Raw genomic sequence first — 18,251 nt, 5'->3', positions numbered from 1 at the left:
AAAACCCTGAGAGACCATGAGAACCTGTTACTTGAATTTTTGTATTTTCACCAGGAGCCGTCACAAAGTGTAAGCTCTCCGTTTTATTATGCAGTTCATTTTATAAGCTGAGATTTCAATCATGTTTTTGAGTACGGCTATGTTATGTATTAAAAATAAATGTCTGTACCCCTGCTGATTTTAATAGTTCCTACTGGGACAGGTTCAGCAATGTTTAGTTTATAGGCAGGACACCGAATGGAAAAATGCATAAAAGACAAACAAAAATGAAGCTCTCTTCGAATTAGAGACAGGTACAACACAAGGGCTGTTCCTGACAAACTGACAGCGTTGGCAGGAAGATGTAGTTTACGAAATAAAATATCGTAGCCGTAAATAAGCAAGTCTGAGCATCTAATCCTGGCACGGATTTCCTTCAGCGAGGTTAAGCGTCCCAAAGAAAAGACCGCTTCAAGTTTGCATTCGAGCCGGGGAAGGCCGAGAGCGCCGTTTCCACTCCAGTCCCGTCGCGGCGGCGGCGGCGGCGGCAAATAACTCGCCAGCCGCTAGCTGTCGCACTGGCTCGGGTCTGCGCCACGGCTGCTTCGCAGGGCTCTGGTGCTCCTGGGCGGCCGCTCAGTCGATCTCATTTGGCAACGAAGCGCAGGGCGGCGGAGTCGTCAGGAAGCATCCGGAATCGTACCGTGGCCGAGCAAAGGAGGCAACGCGGCGACGATCTGGTTGGCGCTCGGGCCGGGCCGGGCCGGGCGGGGGGAGCAGCCATGTTGGCGGGGGGCATAAAGTGACTCTGCGCCGGGAAAAAGGCCGGTGGAGGCCGCCGCCGCCTCCACCCCCCCCACCGCCCCTCAGAACCGGACAGAACAGGAAGCGCGCTTGGGGCGGCGGCATTAGCTGGCGGGGGGCTCGCCCACGGAAGACGAGGAGGCGGTAGCCGTGCAGCGGAGCCAGCGAGGAGGCAGCTCGGAAGGACAAGGCAGGACGAGGACCTCCCCGGCGCGGCAGAGATTCGGCGCGGCTCCTGCTGCTGGTGAGTTCGGGGCTGCTCATTGTGTGCCGTGCGCGCAGCTCAGGGGCCTGGCCCGAGGCGAGAGGGCGGCCGGACTGCTTCCTTTCAGCCCCGAGAGGGAGCGAAGTGGCGGGGTGGGCTTTCGCGCAATCTCGGCAGGTCTCCGTTGGCTGGAGATGTGACCGGGGGGAATTGGAGAGGCGGAAGAACGACGTCCGTGGTCTTTTCCTGAAGGATCTGCTCTTTTGGCACGTGTGAGTGGGTGGGCTTTTTAAAATCAGGTCTCTGATGAAATCGAATATGATGGTACCGTAATCAAAAAGGGCTTTAGACCTTTGACTTTGTTTCTCGCCCACTACCCTTCCCCTAGGGTGCACGGGAGAGGATAGTCCGGACCGGATGGTAATTGCGCATGAGGGACAGGACGTGGCGAGAAGGGGATTTCTTGGCTCTACAGTATTTCGCTTCTGTTTTCTGTTCTTACTTTTGGATGAGGGGAGGAAAAGGAGTTAATAGTAAGGAATTGATTGCCCTGATTGGAACTATTTCTGCTTTCCGGGTTGTGTGCATCATTCAGCCGTTCACCGGGAGAATATAGATAGCTTGTTGGTGTACGGCTCTTTCAGCTAAGTGTCAGTTCTGCAAAACTGTGCAAGGATGAAGGAGGTAACAGCATATTAAATATTGTTCTCTCTCTCTCTCGTATATGCTAAGTGCGAAATCTCGTGGAAAAGAATCGTTTTGATAATCATCAATCACTATCTGATATCTGATGGTAAGATTTGATATATGGATACCATGCAAGTTTAGTTCCTCTGAGGTCTGCTTTGTGCTTTATTTCTCAGAGGATGGTAACAATTTCTTTTCTCCTGACAGTCGCCCTGCATCTCATGCTTTGGCGACATGTTTACAGTATCTATACATTTATATCTCTATGACTTCAACAAGCCATTCTGAGAGTGCTTAGCCTTATCTCCTCCCCGCATCTTTCCCCTCCCTTTAGGTTCCTCCTAAAGCACTCTTTAAATGACAGGATATATGGCGTAGACTGACCCTGAACCCCTTCCTTTTTAGAATTGGTATTGTCACAGATTCTGCATAAACAAAATAGCTTATTCTGGGAGAACAGCCTACTTGGTATGAATCACCATTTGAGATTTTGTGGAAAGCAGTGCACAGTGGTGTTTTCAGAAATGAATTAGCTTCTTTTTGCTCCCTGGCTAGCCTTATTCTTCTTCTTGCAAAGACTATTCAAGTTGCTTAAAACACATTTGGCATCTTGTTTACAGCAGCTACTGTTTGCCAGTGTTCAGTGGGCCATAAGGGTGAGGCAAGACAGGAGATGTAGCCAAATCATTCTGTTTGGACTCTTTTCACCCTTATTTGTGTAGCACAGTGCAAATGTATGTGTGTAAAAGTATGCATCTGGATGTGCACAGTTTGATTGTTATAAATATGAAATGATTTGAAAAATTATTGTTAGCTAAAGTGGAACATTAAGTCCTTTTTACAACAGGTTGTCACTCAAGTTCATAGGTTCTTTTTTATTCTTTAGTACTTCTACCTTTTTTAAAAAGTCTATGTGAAGTTTAAGCTCTATAGGATATTTCAAAATACATCACAATATTTAGACTTTTTAGCTTAGGAAAAAAGGCAGATAAATATACTATATAAAATTGTGCATGGCATAGCGGAAGTAGACAAGGAGCTTATTATCTCTTACTACATATATATTGTGCCCTTCCTTTGGGAGCTCAAGGTGGTGAAGATGGGAGTTGCCTGTCATTTCTTTCTCCCAAGAACCACCATGTGGAGGTAGGTTGGGTTAAGAAATAATGACTGGCCAGTGGAAGTAGCAATGTACTGTTAGAAAGCTGTGACTGGCTGCCACCGCACTCTTTTCACAACCCTCATTTATTTTGCATAAGTTAAAATGTTGAATACTGTGAGCTTCAGACTTAAACTTTGTCGCTGAGCAAGGATCTGAATTCAACTTTTCAAAACTGCACGTTATTTGTTGCAATGTACTAGCTCCTTGCCATTATCTCTTCAATTTACTACAATATTAAATGTGCAAAAAGATTTTGCACTAGCTGGTCTAAAGCTCTAAAAACTCACTACTTGTTTTCTTCAGCAGAAGATAATGATGAGAAGTAGATGATAAGATTCCCAAACTACCCACAAAAGAAGACACGGTGCTTAGTCCCTAAATATGAAAAGTGATCAACTGTCAAAATTTACTAGTGCAAGTCCCATATTTGTTTAGGACTAATCTAAGTAAAAAGATATGACCTAAAGGTCAATTCAGTACCATCCTGTGCATATTTGCTTGAAAGTAGATCCCTCTTTATTCAATGAAGCTTATTCCCTGGTAAAAATGTTTTGAATACTTTATGTTGTGGGTGATTAATTCACAGGGTAATTTATACACATCCACTTAAAGTAAAGCTCTATTGAATTTATTCCCAAGAAAGTGGATCCAGACTTACAGACTCTAAGAAAATATATGAACTCGTATTAATTGGGTCATATCTCATTTCATTGACTAGTTTTGCATGCTTATTTCTACTTTATTCCATTTGTCATAAGCTATTGCATTATCCTTTCTAAAGCTTACCTAGCTTTCTGAAACTCCCATAGAATATATTTCTGTCTATATCTGATTATCCTGTGTTTCCTTTCTCATTTTCATCTTGCCTTTTTTCTTTTTAGTCTCTTCAGGGGCAGCAGAATCTATTTGCCTCATTCTCTTGCAGGTTGTTTTTTGGCACCTACTTCTCCCTGATGGGTTATGTCTAGTGGTCATTTTTCTCTTAGGATGGCTCTCATGACTAACCAAAACTAGAATTGTGCAGTCCAGGTTCTTGCAACTTTTGGGGGTTGTTGGACACATTTGGAATTTTGAGAAAATGTATGGACACTTTCCCAAAAAGACTGCCATGACAAACTGATTTTGCCCAAAGGCAAACTGATGAGCTTACTTTCCATTTCCCTTTCCAGCATCTTTGGGTGATTTTCATGCACTTTTTTTTTCTGGTCATTTCCAGATAGAGTACTTAGCTGCAATCCTCTATCGTTTACATTTTGCAAGAATACCTCCTGGTCTTGTGCAGGCACTGAAAGCATTTTTTTAAATAATAATTATGCACTTGGCTTTGTAATCTACCACCTTTCACTTTCTTATTTTTAATAACAGGCTTTCAATATTCTAAATATGCCCATTAGCCCCCCCCCCCCCCCGTAAAGCTGAGGATCCTTGAAACAGATACTAAAATGTGTGTGGGACAATATGGAGTTCTTAAGCCATATATCAGTGGTCATAAAACCACCATATACCAGTGGTCATAAAACCTGAACATCTCCTTCAGCAAAATGGGAGCATTGTTTTGTGATGGTTCCAGATCTAGGTCTCAGCCAAATATCCTAGAAGGCTGTAGTAATTAATGATATCAAATGTTGCAGAGGAGTCCACCACAACTAACAAGGATATATACCCTACATCCAGTTTCTACTGTGGGTCATTAACCCAAGGCTGTATTTGGGTCATAGACAGAATTATTTAGAGGGCAGTCTAGTGCAAGAGATCAAGGCAGTATATAGGGTTGTTAGCTAGAATTCCAGATTGTTTCATACAAATGCAAGTTGTAAGATTTGTATTATAGATTTTGTGTGAGTGCAGCTCTTTTTTGGTGTAATGCTCAGTACAGTTAAAGAGTTGTATAAAACAAAATTCTTTCTTTAATGGAATTTACCTTGATGGAATATTTCTCCCTCCCTCTCTCTTTCTCACTTCCAAACTAGAGGATATGGGTGTTTCCTCTAAAATGCTTTGTAACGTAAAAATCTTATTTCCATTACTGTACACTGATCTATGTTTTAGTGTGATATTTGAACATAGAATTTCACTGTACACTGACCTATGTTTTAGTGTGATATTTGAACACAGCATTTAACTCAAAATCATAAAAACAAATCTGTGAATATATAAAAACATGTTTTTCATATGTTTAAATCAATTCTAAATCTGTGAAATATTTTTGACAGATTTTAAATGAACACCATGTTTATTTAATCATACTTGAAACTTAAAAAGTAATATTGGAACAATGATTGAAGTGATTTAGGAACCAACACAAAGCTATTCTTGTCTTTAAGATTGGTATTTATGGTAGCTAATAATTTTGTTTTTCTTTTTTCATTTTAAGTTATTGAATTCTTCTTTGAAGAGGGTTTATGATTTTACATGTCATATTGCTTATAAACAAAAGTGGCAGATGAAAATTAGTGCTTTTCAACTTCTTCAGTGAAATATTTCAGGTGGTAACTTGTATTTGCTTTGTCCCATCCAGTTTTTCAGACCCTAAATAACAAGTCTTCTGTCATTTCCTTTAAAATCTCTTTACTGGCAGCACAAGTTTTCTTAACCTAGACACACCCTGAATTTCCCTTTATAAAATATTCTGCTTTCAAACATTTTTCTTCAGTTATATTTCCCCATTCATGTTTTGCTGGTACAATATGCTTTGCTTAGTGCTTTGAATATATATAATGTTTGTTTGGAAGTGAGTGTTTTTGTAATGTTCTCATATAATAAGTATTAGGAGATAAAGTGGTTAATCAGACCCACCACAACACAATAATATTTAGCTATTGCTCTAGAAGGTACTGCAAAATAATTAGAAATAATAAACCTCAACTTCTTATATCTTGTCTGAAAATTTTTCTTTTTCTGAGTATACATGCTCTTAATGGAGCATGTATACTCAGAATTAAAACAAACTGTAGTCTCATGGACTGCATTTTGATTGGCAAGTCTCATCACATAGTATATTCTTCAGCTCAACAAAGAAACAAGCTAAATGCTATTTTCTTCTGTTTTTGTACCTTGCTGTTTTTATCTGTCTGTATCCTGCCTCTCTTCTTGGACCTCACTGCAATCTAGATAGGTTTTTCAAATATTACCCCCATATTATAGTCCCATTATGACAATTTGGTAGCAGTTCCCTGCAAGTCCTGGTGAATGCTGCAAAAGGCAACAGGATACCACAATGAGCAACTTGTCTCTATTACTGATGTTTGGCTGAATCCACATATTCACTGGTAGTATAATTGTCTGCCGCTTCAGGCTATAGGTGTGGAATACTACAGTTAAATCTCATTAAAAAAAAAAAAAGACATCCACCTTGCAAATTCTAAATTAAACTGTGAGAATCTAGTTTGGTCAGCTGTTAGCCATTATTCCCCCCACAAACGCTTGCATGAAGCAGAGTGAGGACCAGTCTTCTGAATTCAATCTCACTTTCTCTTTTTCTCTCAATTTTATGGCATCTTTTTCTTCTCTCCTTTTCATAACTGTTACTGTATTAATTTTCTCCTTTTCTTTTGAAAGAGCTCAGTATTATAGCTGGACTGGTGCAACCTACCATTTGAAGTAGCGCTGCAGGGCTCATTAGATATATTGAGGATAATATATCTAAATTAAAATGGCCAAAATCTCATGCACAAATATCTATCTCATGAGATATTAGCCATTTTCAAATATTTATTTTTAAAATAATTGGAGGTCAATAGGTGCCATCTGGTGTGGCAGATGCTATGGTATTCATGGTGCTCCTCCCTTCTGTAGTTTCTGAGGTCTTGCCTTGTGCAAGTCATTGCCTCCAGGGGTGTTAGGAGGGGTGTCAATGATGTAAAAATGGTGAGCACAACTGGGCAATCCTAGCTCCCCTCCTTTATAAAGTATATTGTTGCATCATATGCTTGTAAAAAAGGGCAGGGCTTCAATCACCTGGTTGCACTCATCATTTTGACATAACTGACCTCCTGCCCATGGCAGATACCCCTGTTTCCCTCTTCCAGTGAGATTTATGGTTCAACAAGGATTTAAATTGTGGGCCTTGGTCCATTTTTACCCTTTTTTCACTTTTTCTCCTTCATTATCTATTGTTTTTACAAATTGGGTTGACATGCTCACAGTATTGTTTATTTAAATCTGTTTTGGCCATTCTCAGAGCCTGCTACTAAATCTCATCAATGTAAATCTTGGAAGCTTAAACTTTTTTCTTCCCTTGACTAGTTTGGAACCTGAACTGTGTATTTTATTCATTACTAGTTGGGCCATTACCTTGTCTAAATCTACTCTGTGGAAAAGAGCAATGGCTTTTCACCACTTTCTTTACTGGGTGTAAAGTTAATGAGATTTACCTCCTCCTATGAGTCAGCAAGAATGTATAATTTATTCCAGAGTTCAACAAGGTGGATCAAGAGGTGAAGTTTACTGCTCTGTTACAGAGCTTGTTTTCTAGCCTTTCAGATTCTTGATGTAGAGTGAGCTTCCTTCCTTCCTTCCTTCCTTCCTTCCTTCCTTCCTTCCTTCCTTCCTTCCTTCCGTTTTTTTTTCTCCTTCCTTTTGGAATCTTCATCATTCTGATGTACAATTATTTAAACACACTGTGATAATATAGCACATTGTATATTTATGTCAACTAGAAGATTTCAAACAATTCCGCTGTCACCACCAGTCTCGCAACTAGTCTTGCTCATATTTTGCACAACATTAAAATAGGGCAAAGATCCCTCTTGGGGGTAGGAGTTGAAACTTAGCTTCCTGATATTCTAGAGGACTGCAGAAGGCCGTAGTGTGCTGTCATCAAAAGAGAGGTGGTTTTTTCCCCATTCTCACAGTGTCTCTGCCCTGTGGCTTGCCAGGTAAGGGGAAATCATCTCTTCTAGAGGCCAGGACTGATGGCTTGCTGAGAGTGCATGAAATTGCACGGAGAACTGAATGTGGCTATGTATATTTACATGTATAGATTTAACAACAAGATTTTTATAGTACTCCAATAACATGATTCTGGATTATGTCAACATAAAGACTATCTTCCAAAACCATATATTTTTCCCCACCAGTAAACAGCCCCTTAATATAACTTAATATGATTACTTAGCTAAGCATCAACATCAAAGGCCCATTAAAAAAGAATTTTTTTGAGTGCTTTTCTAAATACCTAGAGCAAGGGGGCCAAGCATATCTCTAGGGGCAGTGTATTCTAAGGCTTTGGAGCCACCATGGAGAAATTCTGTCTCCTAGCCCACACACCTCTTACTTCCCATGGGGCAGACCCTGAGCATGCTCTCTAGATGGCCTGACAGGATGGGCAGATTCATTTTATACAAGGTGTGTTAAATGGATTTATATACCTCAGTGCTCCTAGCAAAGCTGACTCCCTGTAATTTACAACACAATCAACCCTCCAATAAAATATAGCAAACATCATAAAGCTAGTAACATTATACAACCATAAATAATTTTAAAAAGTTTTTAAAAAAAGATTAAAAACATGTTATCAATACTAAATGGTCCAAGATAGGAGATTAAAATAAGGTCATTATGGGGGAAGGTCTAACATGCAAAAGCAGGTTAGACTTTCCTCCACAATGACCTTATTTTAAACATACAAAAGTAAGTTTAAAATTTCTTAGAACACAGACCAAACAAACTGGGGAAAGGAATTTCTTGATGTTGGCATCACCACCAAAGGCCTTACTGTCAACCTTCCAAGGTAGACCAGGCTAGGAAACCAAAGTCATGAATGCTAATAATACTTTTATTACAAGATTACAGAAACAGAATCTTGCAAGTCTGGATGTGCTTCCTCCCTCCCTCCCTTTATCTTCATGAGAACTAAGGAGGATCTTGTTAGAAGCACTTGCTCAGATTACAGTTCTGCCCCAGACTCAAGATTTCTTTTATAGGGACCATTGTCTTGGTAGCGGCTCTTCTTCCTGTTCCTTGTTGTTATTCTTTCTGCCCTTTACTCTCACCTCTATGGTGGTCTATTTGTTGGCCTCTTCTTAAGGCAGCACACACCAAACATCCTCCTCAGAAGAACGCAGCTCCTAGGCCACACTGCATATAGAAGAAGCTGTTCGTCCAGTTAGGCAGGGTCCAAACCCTCTAAGGATGTGGCATGTCAGCTTGTACTGTACTGTTCTAATACATTTCTTCCCGCACCTTTCATTTGTATAGCTTCACTTGTCCAAAGGATTTTTGTTCTTTTAGCAATCTGTTCTTTCTCTTTTGTTGTATTTATGTATGTAATTGCTTTGCAGAATTCCTGCATGATGTCCTTTCTCATTTCTTTACATTTCATTATCAATCCTACCTTGTTATTTGTCCTTTGCTAGTCTGGGGAACAAGGAACATTGCTTGTCATTCTGCCCAAATTGTAGGGTAATTGTGTATTTAGCCATTCATCAGCATATGAATAAATAAATATGGTCAGAAACGTCTGGATAAAGGGTGCAAAGAAAATGTAATAGCAGACAAAATGCTAGCAAGGCAAGTTTCTGAGGTTGAGGATTCCATACCCATGGGGCATGACTGAAAGTGTCCCACCTCTTGTTCTCCACATGTATATTAGAGCGGATAGGCAAACGGTATAGGATTTCTGATGTAGATGGCACTATACAAGTTGAATCTGAAATAAGCCACATTCAAATATGCTGCTGTAAACTACTGATGATCTTGATATCCAGTAGCAAAGGTGATTTGTTCTGTACATTGTCTCTTCAGAGGAGAGACTATGTACTATTGCATATACTATTGCATTTTGGACCTATTGCTAATAGGATCAGGGCTGAAAAAAATCTGGATGGCCGTTGGATGGTGGTAAAGAGATATACAAAATCCTAACCTATTTCCACTATCTCACAGTCATCAGGATACTTGTAGCCCAGATCTAGTAGTCCTACCAATCACACTTTTCATGGGTAGCACAGCAATGCATAGGTCCATGCATTGCACTAAGCCATAATGCTATTTGTTTTATTTTTGCTTAACCATATTATAAAAACCCAGCTATTGTAGTTTATACCATGATTTGTGACATAGCAGTTTGTGTTAAGCCTTAAATCCCAGTCAGTAGTGATTTACTGAATAAATAAACATTGGTTGGCATGATACATAAACCTAGTTATAAAATTAACAGGACCAGTCTACTGAGAATGTTACAGTATGAAAGACTGCACACTTTACAGAACTATTGCAAAAGTATGTGTGCATGCATTTATATGTGTGTGAATATATAAGGGTGTGTGTGTATGTATTCTCTTGCTCTGCTAGCAAGTTAAGCATGTTAGCCTTTTGGAAAGGACAAACCCAGTTTTCATTAGGAAAAATACAACATCAGTTATAGCTTCATAACCATCAGAGATAACCAAGCAATTTCCAGATTGCATCAATTGCTGAGAACATGTACATGAGTTATGTGTCAAGGTAAAAGGATCTGATGAGATACCAAGTAATCTGCTCCTTTAAAATTGAGGTGATATATAATCATTTTCATTTAAGAGGAGGAATGAATAGAGATGGAAGAATGCAGAAAGGGTATCTTTCTTCAGAGCAATGTCTCAGATGAGCACAGCTGGACCTTCCTTTTCTTCCGCCCTTATCTTTTCATAATCTTTTATTTTCTTATATACTTTAGCTGTTAACTGTGTAAACTTGGCAGTTCAAAGGAAAGTGACAAAACAATCCTGCTATGCTTTCTCCATTATCTCAGTAGGTTTTGTATGGGAACATTTCTTTGCAGTAGTACACTGACTCTCCTTTGTTTGAAATAAAGAAAAGCAGATATATAGGGCATTTGAAATCTGTGAAATCTCCACAGTAGTGTGCATTGGATCTGATATACATACCAGATTGTACTAGGTGGTAAGACTTTAGAAATGATACTGAGAATTTTTGAAACTAGGTACAGTGCTTGTGTGTTCCAAGCTTTAGTATGAATTGAATTTAGAAAATGAATTTGAAGGGGGAAATGTCATGTAATGGATTTGGAGCAGGAGAATATCTTGTAAAGTAACTTTTGTAAGCAAAGAGCATGTTGACAGTGCATTTGTTAATACTGACATCTTGAAGACACTTTGATTACATACTGTATTCACTTTTAGATAAATTATATTGCATAATTAACCATTAATATAATATCCAGTAGTTAAAATGTACAGTATCTTGTTCAAGTTATGTTCAACAAAAAGTTTATATTCAATAAAAGTATGTAAGACTACTTTAATAGTTCTAGATAGGTGGACTGTTTCAGAATTATGCAATTATATGTTAATAATTTGGAGCCTACTTCATAATTGCCCTGTAGACACACATACATATGAAAAGAAAATAATGATGAACTAAACTGTGCTTGAATATTGGAGGTTACAATGGAATAGCAATACTACTGCCCTTTGAAACAGATTTCTAACAATTTTTTTGAAGATCATTCAGGCTTCATTTGTATATTGCATTATGCCAGAATTCTGTCTTACTGTGAACAGCCTTGATGGCTTCCAAGGTTCATTCACTGTGATATGCCTGTGGAGAACTATAGTTTCTTCTCTTCCTAGCAAATCTGAGGGATGTTCCCCACTTACTAGATTAAAGTAAGACCCATCCTTGAGTCAGTACAAACAATGCTGACATAAACTTTCTGATCCTCATTACTGATCCCTATCCTGCTTCTGTTGTTCTTGGTTCCAAGTGGCTATCAAGTCATATTTTCCTGATGTGTGGTTATGCTGCGTATTTCTTCTCCAGTTTTAGCATATCAGCAGCCAGCAACGAATACATCTGCTAGTCTAGGCACTCTAGCAGGAATAAGTGGGGCTTACATTAGGATTCCATCTGCCTTCCTCCCATGCTCCATGTGGATACCTCCCAGATTAAAATAAAATGAAACAGAAATGTATGGGAAGATATCAGGGCAAAAATATCTCAGAAAGGAAGGAGCAGACCCTCCATAATAATGCAGCTAGGTAAGTCCTGCACAACAGGATAACTGAAAGTGACTAGCTGCTAGGCAACCAGTTCTCTTACTTGGAATAGGGGGTGGGGGAGTGGTTGAAAGTGACAAATATGAAGAAAATTGTGTATAAGCAACAAGAGCCTAATATAACACTCCTAATTTTTTAAGATACAGCAGTACAAAAATCTGGGCTATGAATCTACAGGTAAAGATACAAGCCAGAATATATTATACATTATAATACTATACATTATAGTATACATTATGAACCCCTGTTCATCACCTTATTGGGTTCCCTTTTCTTCCCTAAATAGTGGACTTCTGGCCATTTCAGAGTACTGTTAAAGCAGAATAACATTAATATGTTCCTCTTTTTCACCAAATACAGTAGTGGAGTTTTCTTCCCCTGTTCTTATAGGAGTCTTAGAATACACACTGGGGTCAAAATTAGGACGAAGAAGAATGAAGGATAGGAAAAGAACTCAGGAAAGGAAAGTGTCAAAGAAAGGACAAACTTTGGGAGTAAAATGGCTGCAGTGGAGGCTGGCTAGTGACCAGGGAAAAGGTTTGGGCAACACCTTCCAACACTGCTAAGGCATAGTTCTGCTCACACCCACATCAGGTCAGCTGACATTGTCTCCAAGATAAGGATGACAAATATTACTGATTGTGAAGTGTACCTAATGGCAAGTCAAGCCATTTTCACTTACGAGCTACATAACAGCAGTATTGTGGGCCCATGAGGGAAGATTGGTATTGTCAGGGCATGGTTATGCCTTGTTAAAAGTGCAAGCAGGAGCAGGCCAGAGTTAGAAGCCATGACCTGATTGGTTTACATGCCATGCTGAACTTACTTCAGAAGGAGCTTTTGTAGTTTGCATCACCACTACCGTTTGCAAGGGAAGCTCATTCAGTGTGAGCTGAGTACGTTATGTGTAAATATGGTTTGTTGGTGTTTAAAAATTGTTATCTCAACTTTATGGTAGATTATGAACAGTTTCCAGTATTATTTAAATCTGTAAAATGATATGAGAGTATGTTAAAGAGCAAAGTTGCATACAGCCTTTAGAAAGGGTTACCTTAAATAAACCACAGATACAGTCCTCTCTTTTAGTTTGCCCCATTGATTAAACATATAAGCCACCCTGAAATTTCTGCAAGTGAAGAAAAGGATCCCTGCAAATTTTAGTTAATAGCTGTTAATGTACACACTGTTACAGCCAAGGTTAGTGTAGGAATAATTGACCAGTCAAGTATGGAAATTATGCCCTTTCATAGAGAATCCTGTTAAATTCATTTTGAAATTTGTGGCAGTATATAGTACAGGTAGTCCTTAACTTATGACCACAATTGGGACCAGAATTTCCTTTGCTAAGCAATGAAGTCGTAATGCAAGATGTCACATGACTGCATCGCTTAGCAATGGCAATCCCAGCACACCCCATTGTCATTGCTAAGCAAATTCCACCAGTCATTAGCCGAGGATCCACCCCAATCCAAGCCATTCTGGGCTTGGTCCCTTCCAGCCTTAAGCCTCAGTAAGGTAAGGGACTGCCTCCAACTCCCCCCCCCCACCTGTCTCCCTCCCATCTCTGCCCTTTTGGCTGCCCTGCACCCTGCCTTGCGGGGCAGCAAGCAGCCCCAGAACCTCACAGTTCTGAGGCTGCTTGCCAGGCTGTGGCTCAGGGGCTGCTTGGCACTCCTTCCCTCTTTGCTTGCTCACATGCACCCCACCCTCCTTTGCTCGCTCATGCAGTCCAGTGCCCTCCTTCCTCCTTCGCTTGCTCTCATGCACCAGTGCCCTCCTTCCCCCTTTACTCACTTGCATGTATGCACCATGCTCTCCTTCCCTCCTTTGCTTGCTCGAGGACTCTCCAGGGGCACTTCTGGCGCATACTCTGCAGCTCACATTGGAAGCTCCTGGTCATTCGTGAGGCTTTCTCCTTCCTCCTGCAAAGCCCTAGAGCCACAGCACAGTATGAAGGGGGCATGGTGCATGCAAGCAAGCAAAGGGGGAAGGAAGGTGCTGGTGCATGTGAGCAAGCAAAGTAGGGAAGGAGGGCACAGTGTATGCATGCAAATAAGAAAAGGAGGGTGCAGTGTGTGCACACGTGCAAGTGAGCAAAGGGGGAAGGAGAGCACTCGTACAAGTGAGTGAAGGAGGCCACAGTTCAAGTGAAGAGGGGAAGGAGGATGTGGTGCATGTGGGCGAAGAAAGGCAAGGGTGGGAGAGGGAGATTTACCCGGGCGACTTGCAACCTCCCCTGCTGGCTTTCCCATTAACTTTGCTTGTGGGAAGCTAGCAGAGAAGGTTGCAAATGGTGATCATGTGATCATGGGGTGCTTGGCAACTGATCATAAATGCAAACAGGTTGCCAAGCACCCAGATTGTGATCACATGATCACAGGGGTGTTGCGACAGCCGTAACTTTGGGGACCAGTCGTATATCCATTTTTTTCCAGCACCATCATAACTTTGAACGGTTGCTGAACAAATGGTTGTAACTCAAGGACTACCTGTATGTTGTAAAAGAAATTATTATTCTTGTTTGGATCCCTTTCCTACAATGATATGTAAACTTTTCTGTGTTTAATGTCCTCAAAAACACCACTTGGATCACAAGTTCTGAAGAGCTTAGTTCTTTGTAGTACTGATTGGGCATTTAAGAATGTTGGTAGGATTCCTGGATTTAAACTTTCAAAGTCCACATTGTGAAATGCTTTAATGAAGAAGACTCACATTATTGTACAAATTAGAACTGAATACCATCCATTTTAATGGATATAAAAAGAAAACAAAAGGAAACTTTTGGGAAGAAGAAAATTAAATTGGTTTAATGTTCTATCTTATTTGGTATAGTTGTTGCCACTGTATTTTAAGGAGATAATGTCATTTTACAGTCCCATCATGTCTATGTAAGCCCTTTAGTTTGAGTCAACCAGTTATGAATTTGATGTAAGCAGCAGATGGTTCTCGCAGTTGTATGAGGATCTGATTGTTGAAAGAGAGAACAATTCAGAAATGTTCCTAAGTTTCTGGAATTTGGAACAAGCTATGAACAGTGAAAAGTTGATCTGGTTCATGCATGTATGTGTTTAAAAATTAAAATAACCTATCTGTGTTAAACATACATTAAACTATAATTTGCAAGGATGTATGAAGATGGTGCATCACACAAACTATAGCTTACTACTGCTGGCTGGGTTCACACAATATATTAAATCATAAATCAAAAGTGGGCAACTACAAGCGTCAGAGGTTGCAGCTCCTGACCTTCTGGTAGGCCAGTGGTGGCCATTAAGTCATATGTTTGATTTTTTTATGTTTCTGGAAGTTTTAAGGATGGTATGGAGTGAAAGCCCTCTAGGAGAGAAATCACTTCCTCCCCCACCTTTAAACTCCCAGTTCCTGAGAAATGGCCTGAAATTCCACCTCCAAAATTAGGCATGTTTGTCATTACGTTTTGGTGGCATAGTCTTGATGTTCTGTGGGACACAGGTACATCATGGGTTGCTCATTCTTGCCATGAAACATGGTTTGCAAGCCATGATAGTTGGGTTCATCTATTAAGTAAGTCAAAACCAAACAATCCACATTTTGGCCTAAATGTGCTATATGAACATGAACATGAACAGTACACATATAGAATAACTGAATTTTCCGTCATGTGTACAGCAACATATGTATGAGATGAACTGTCTCCATGATGCTCTTTGCATGCTTGCGTAATGCACATTGAGCTTGTTATAAATCCATGTTGGGACTATCAACATATGATTTATTCTGTGTAAATCATAAATATTTGATTCAGTATTTTTACTGTTCATTTAACAGAATCTTCTGGCAGTAAGTGAAAAGAAAGCCAATCCCCTGAAGAACTTGAATTTCTTGTCAGCATTATCTCCTCATTAATGTTGCCTGCAGTCAGCACTCTGCTTGGTCTGCTTGCATTTGAAATAATGTTTTACATGACGAATAAAGAATCCTCAGTCTTAGTTGTTTCCAAGTACCAGGCTTTTGTGAGGAACTGAACAAGAGTAGCATGTAAATGCATTTAAGGAAATATTTGCTAAATATTTGCTAAACCCTGTTTTAAAAGCTATATTTCTAACTCAAAATAAATTGAATACTGTTAAGAGATGTGATTTGTTTTAAGTCTGTACTTGTGTGAAGTAGGATTCTTGCAGGCCTTTTAGATAAGTGAAGGCAAAATATTAGGCGAATTTGAAGGTCAGGAATGCAAAACTGAATAATTTCATGCATCTGTAAACATTCAGATGACTTTCACTATGTGCTTCATCCAGTGACTGCTGTCCATTATTTGTTTATTAAGTAGACTTGATACACATAGTTTTAAATATTGCTTTTTATACCATTGATTCCCACTTTAAATGTAATCTGGATTTTAGCTGAGTGTATACATATTATGCTCACTCTGTTCAATATTCTGGTTTAGTGGCCTGTTTGGGAACTGTCTCCATTTCTTTTATTTCCTCACATTGTAGGGCTGAGGTAGGAAAGCAATCAGATTGGTGGTTGAAAATATGAATGAATGCTCTGCTATTAATTTGCTTTCTCTTATTTGATGCTCCTTCTTTAATCTGTCTTACTTTCTCTGTTGTTTAAATGTTATAAAAAAGGCATATCTCTGATTTATCGTACCAACCTCCACTTCTCCCAAACTTCCCCTTCCTGCTGTATGTGGACTCTCCTCTCTGAGACCCCTGATGGTCCAAGAAGAGTCCTGTGGGCACTTGCTGCCTATTATAAATTTGAATAGTTGCTGGCAAATCACCAAATCAAAAATTATGATTATTTAAAGAACCCCCTTCTCCTACATTATATTTGACAGATAGTCTTTTGAGTCTCAACAACTGAAAATGCATATATAAGTATTCTTAGAATGCTTTCAGAGAAGTGCAGTGACTATTTTTAGTTTCTCTGTTCAAGAGGCAACCATTATTTCCCAGCTACTTGGAAAGTTTTGACATGAAGACCCTATCTCAGCTGTGCTATTTCACACAGAAACTACATACCTTTAGGGATGGAACTGTCTAGATTTCTACATTGAATCCTTGCAGTCCCCAAATAATGTGGTGTTATGCCTGTAGATTTGATAATGAAGCTCAAGCTCAGATACTTTGGTCACCTAATGCGAAGAGAGGACTCTTTGGAAAAGACCCTGATGCTGGGAAAGATTGAAGGCAAAAGGAGAAGGGGACAGCAGAGGATGAGATGGTTAGATAGCATCACTGAAGCAATGAGCATGAAACTGAGCAAACTCAGGGAGGCAGTGAAGGACAGGAAGGCCGGGCGCAATATGGTTCATGGGGTCACAAAGAGTTGGACACAACTTAATGACTGAACAACAACAATGCCTGTAAGATGGGATCTATTCCAGTGAAGGGGTAGTTTTGGTTCCTTTTCATCAAGTTCTGGCTGGCTCTTATCTTTCCTCAGGCAGGTTTGGCCCTGCTAACTCTGCCTGTAATCTTAAATTTGTCTACAAGAGGACACTGGGAAGTAACCTCATAATTATGGTTCTACATTTGAATGTGTCACCGTGTGCTAAAATGAGTACAAATCTGGAACCTGGAGCTACAAAAAAACTCAAGTCTAATTTCCAGTCATTCAGATTTAGGGGTTCCTATGAATAGATGCACCCTAAAACTTATCCAGTATTACACTGTGGAAATATCAAACCTTTACATTAGCCCATTTTTTCCTATAGCATTATTAACAGTTTCCAAAATACTCCATTAACTCTGTATATCTAATATTGAGAATACAAAGAGTGGAATCTGTGCCTGATACTCTTTTATGTTGTCCCTCACATAAGGATATTTGTGTGACTTTGATTGCCTCTCTGCTATGAAGCTTGCCAGGAACAGGCTTTGAAATTTAGGATGTGATTTATAATTGGACTATAAGCTACTTCCAGCAGTGTAGTTGGCATGTCAGCTGCTGGTAAGGACAAACTCAAGTGCTCTAGATAATGAATAAATTGTGTTTATGATTTTAGACATAGAAGTATTACTATTTAGCAACTTCTCCTTCCCATAAAACATCTTTTAGCTGAGATTCCATGACTTTAAGTTTCTTTTCCTTGTTTTCATACGTATGCCATTTCATCTTCCAGGTTACTTTGCTCTAAGAAATCTCTTTGATCTTAGTTTAATTAATTGTTTATCATTCAAATGCACTCAAAAATCTGGGTTCAAATATTGCAGTAAGCCATACGGCCTAACAGGTTTTGATTTAGTCTGTTGTGTGAATCCAGACATCATGGTTAATATATTTTATAGCTCAGTGTATAGTGCAGTTCAGACGATTGTTATTAACCAACTCTCCGTAGCCCTTCAAGATGTTTTCTAGCACCTCAGTTTACCGTTGCCTCATTTTTGGCTAGGTGGGCACATTAAAGAATAAAGTACTGGATCCT

The 18,251-nt window shown here is 39.6% G+C and overlaps 1 protein-coding gene across 2 annotated transcripts in view; it reads left to right on the top strand.

The window, feature by feature from the left end:
• Positions 1 to 428: 428 nt before the first annotated feature.
• CDK17 (cyclin dependent kinase 17) overlaps positions 429 to 18,251 on the top strand; it is a 94,545-nt gene continuing 76,722 nt past the window's right edge. Inside the window, exon 1 of one of the 2 annotated variants that reach the window (XM_025171263.2) lies at positions 429 to 1,027. The gene's annotated coding sequence lies outside the window, so the exon portion shown is untranslated. The remainder of the gene's footprint in view (positions 1,028 to 18,251) is intronic. The other variant, XM_007435330.4, reaches the window with a different exon arrangement.

The sequence above is a fragment of the Python bivittatus genome, unplaced genomic scaffold, assembly GCF_059951505.1.
Source record: "Python bivittatus isolate LINGU-HERP-01145 unplaced genomic scaffold, Pbiv_v1 ctg000330_np1212, whole genome shotgun sequence".
Taxonomy (NCBI): Eukaryota; Metazoa; Chordata; class Lepidosauria; order Squamata; family Pythonidae; genus Python; species Python bivittatus.
The sequence above is the reverse complement of the archived record's forward strand: the minus strand, read 5'-3'. Positions and strand labels throughout refer to the sequence as shown.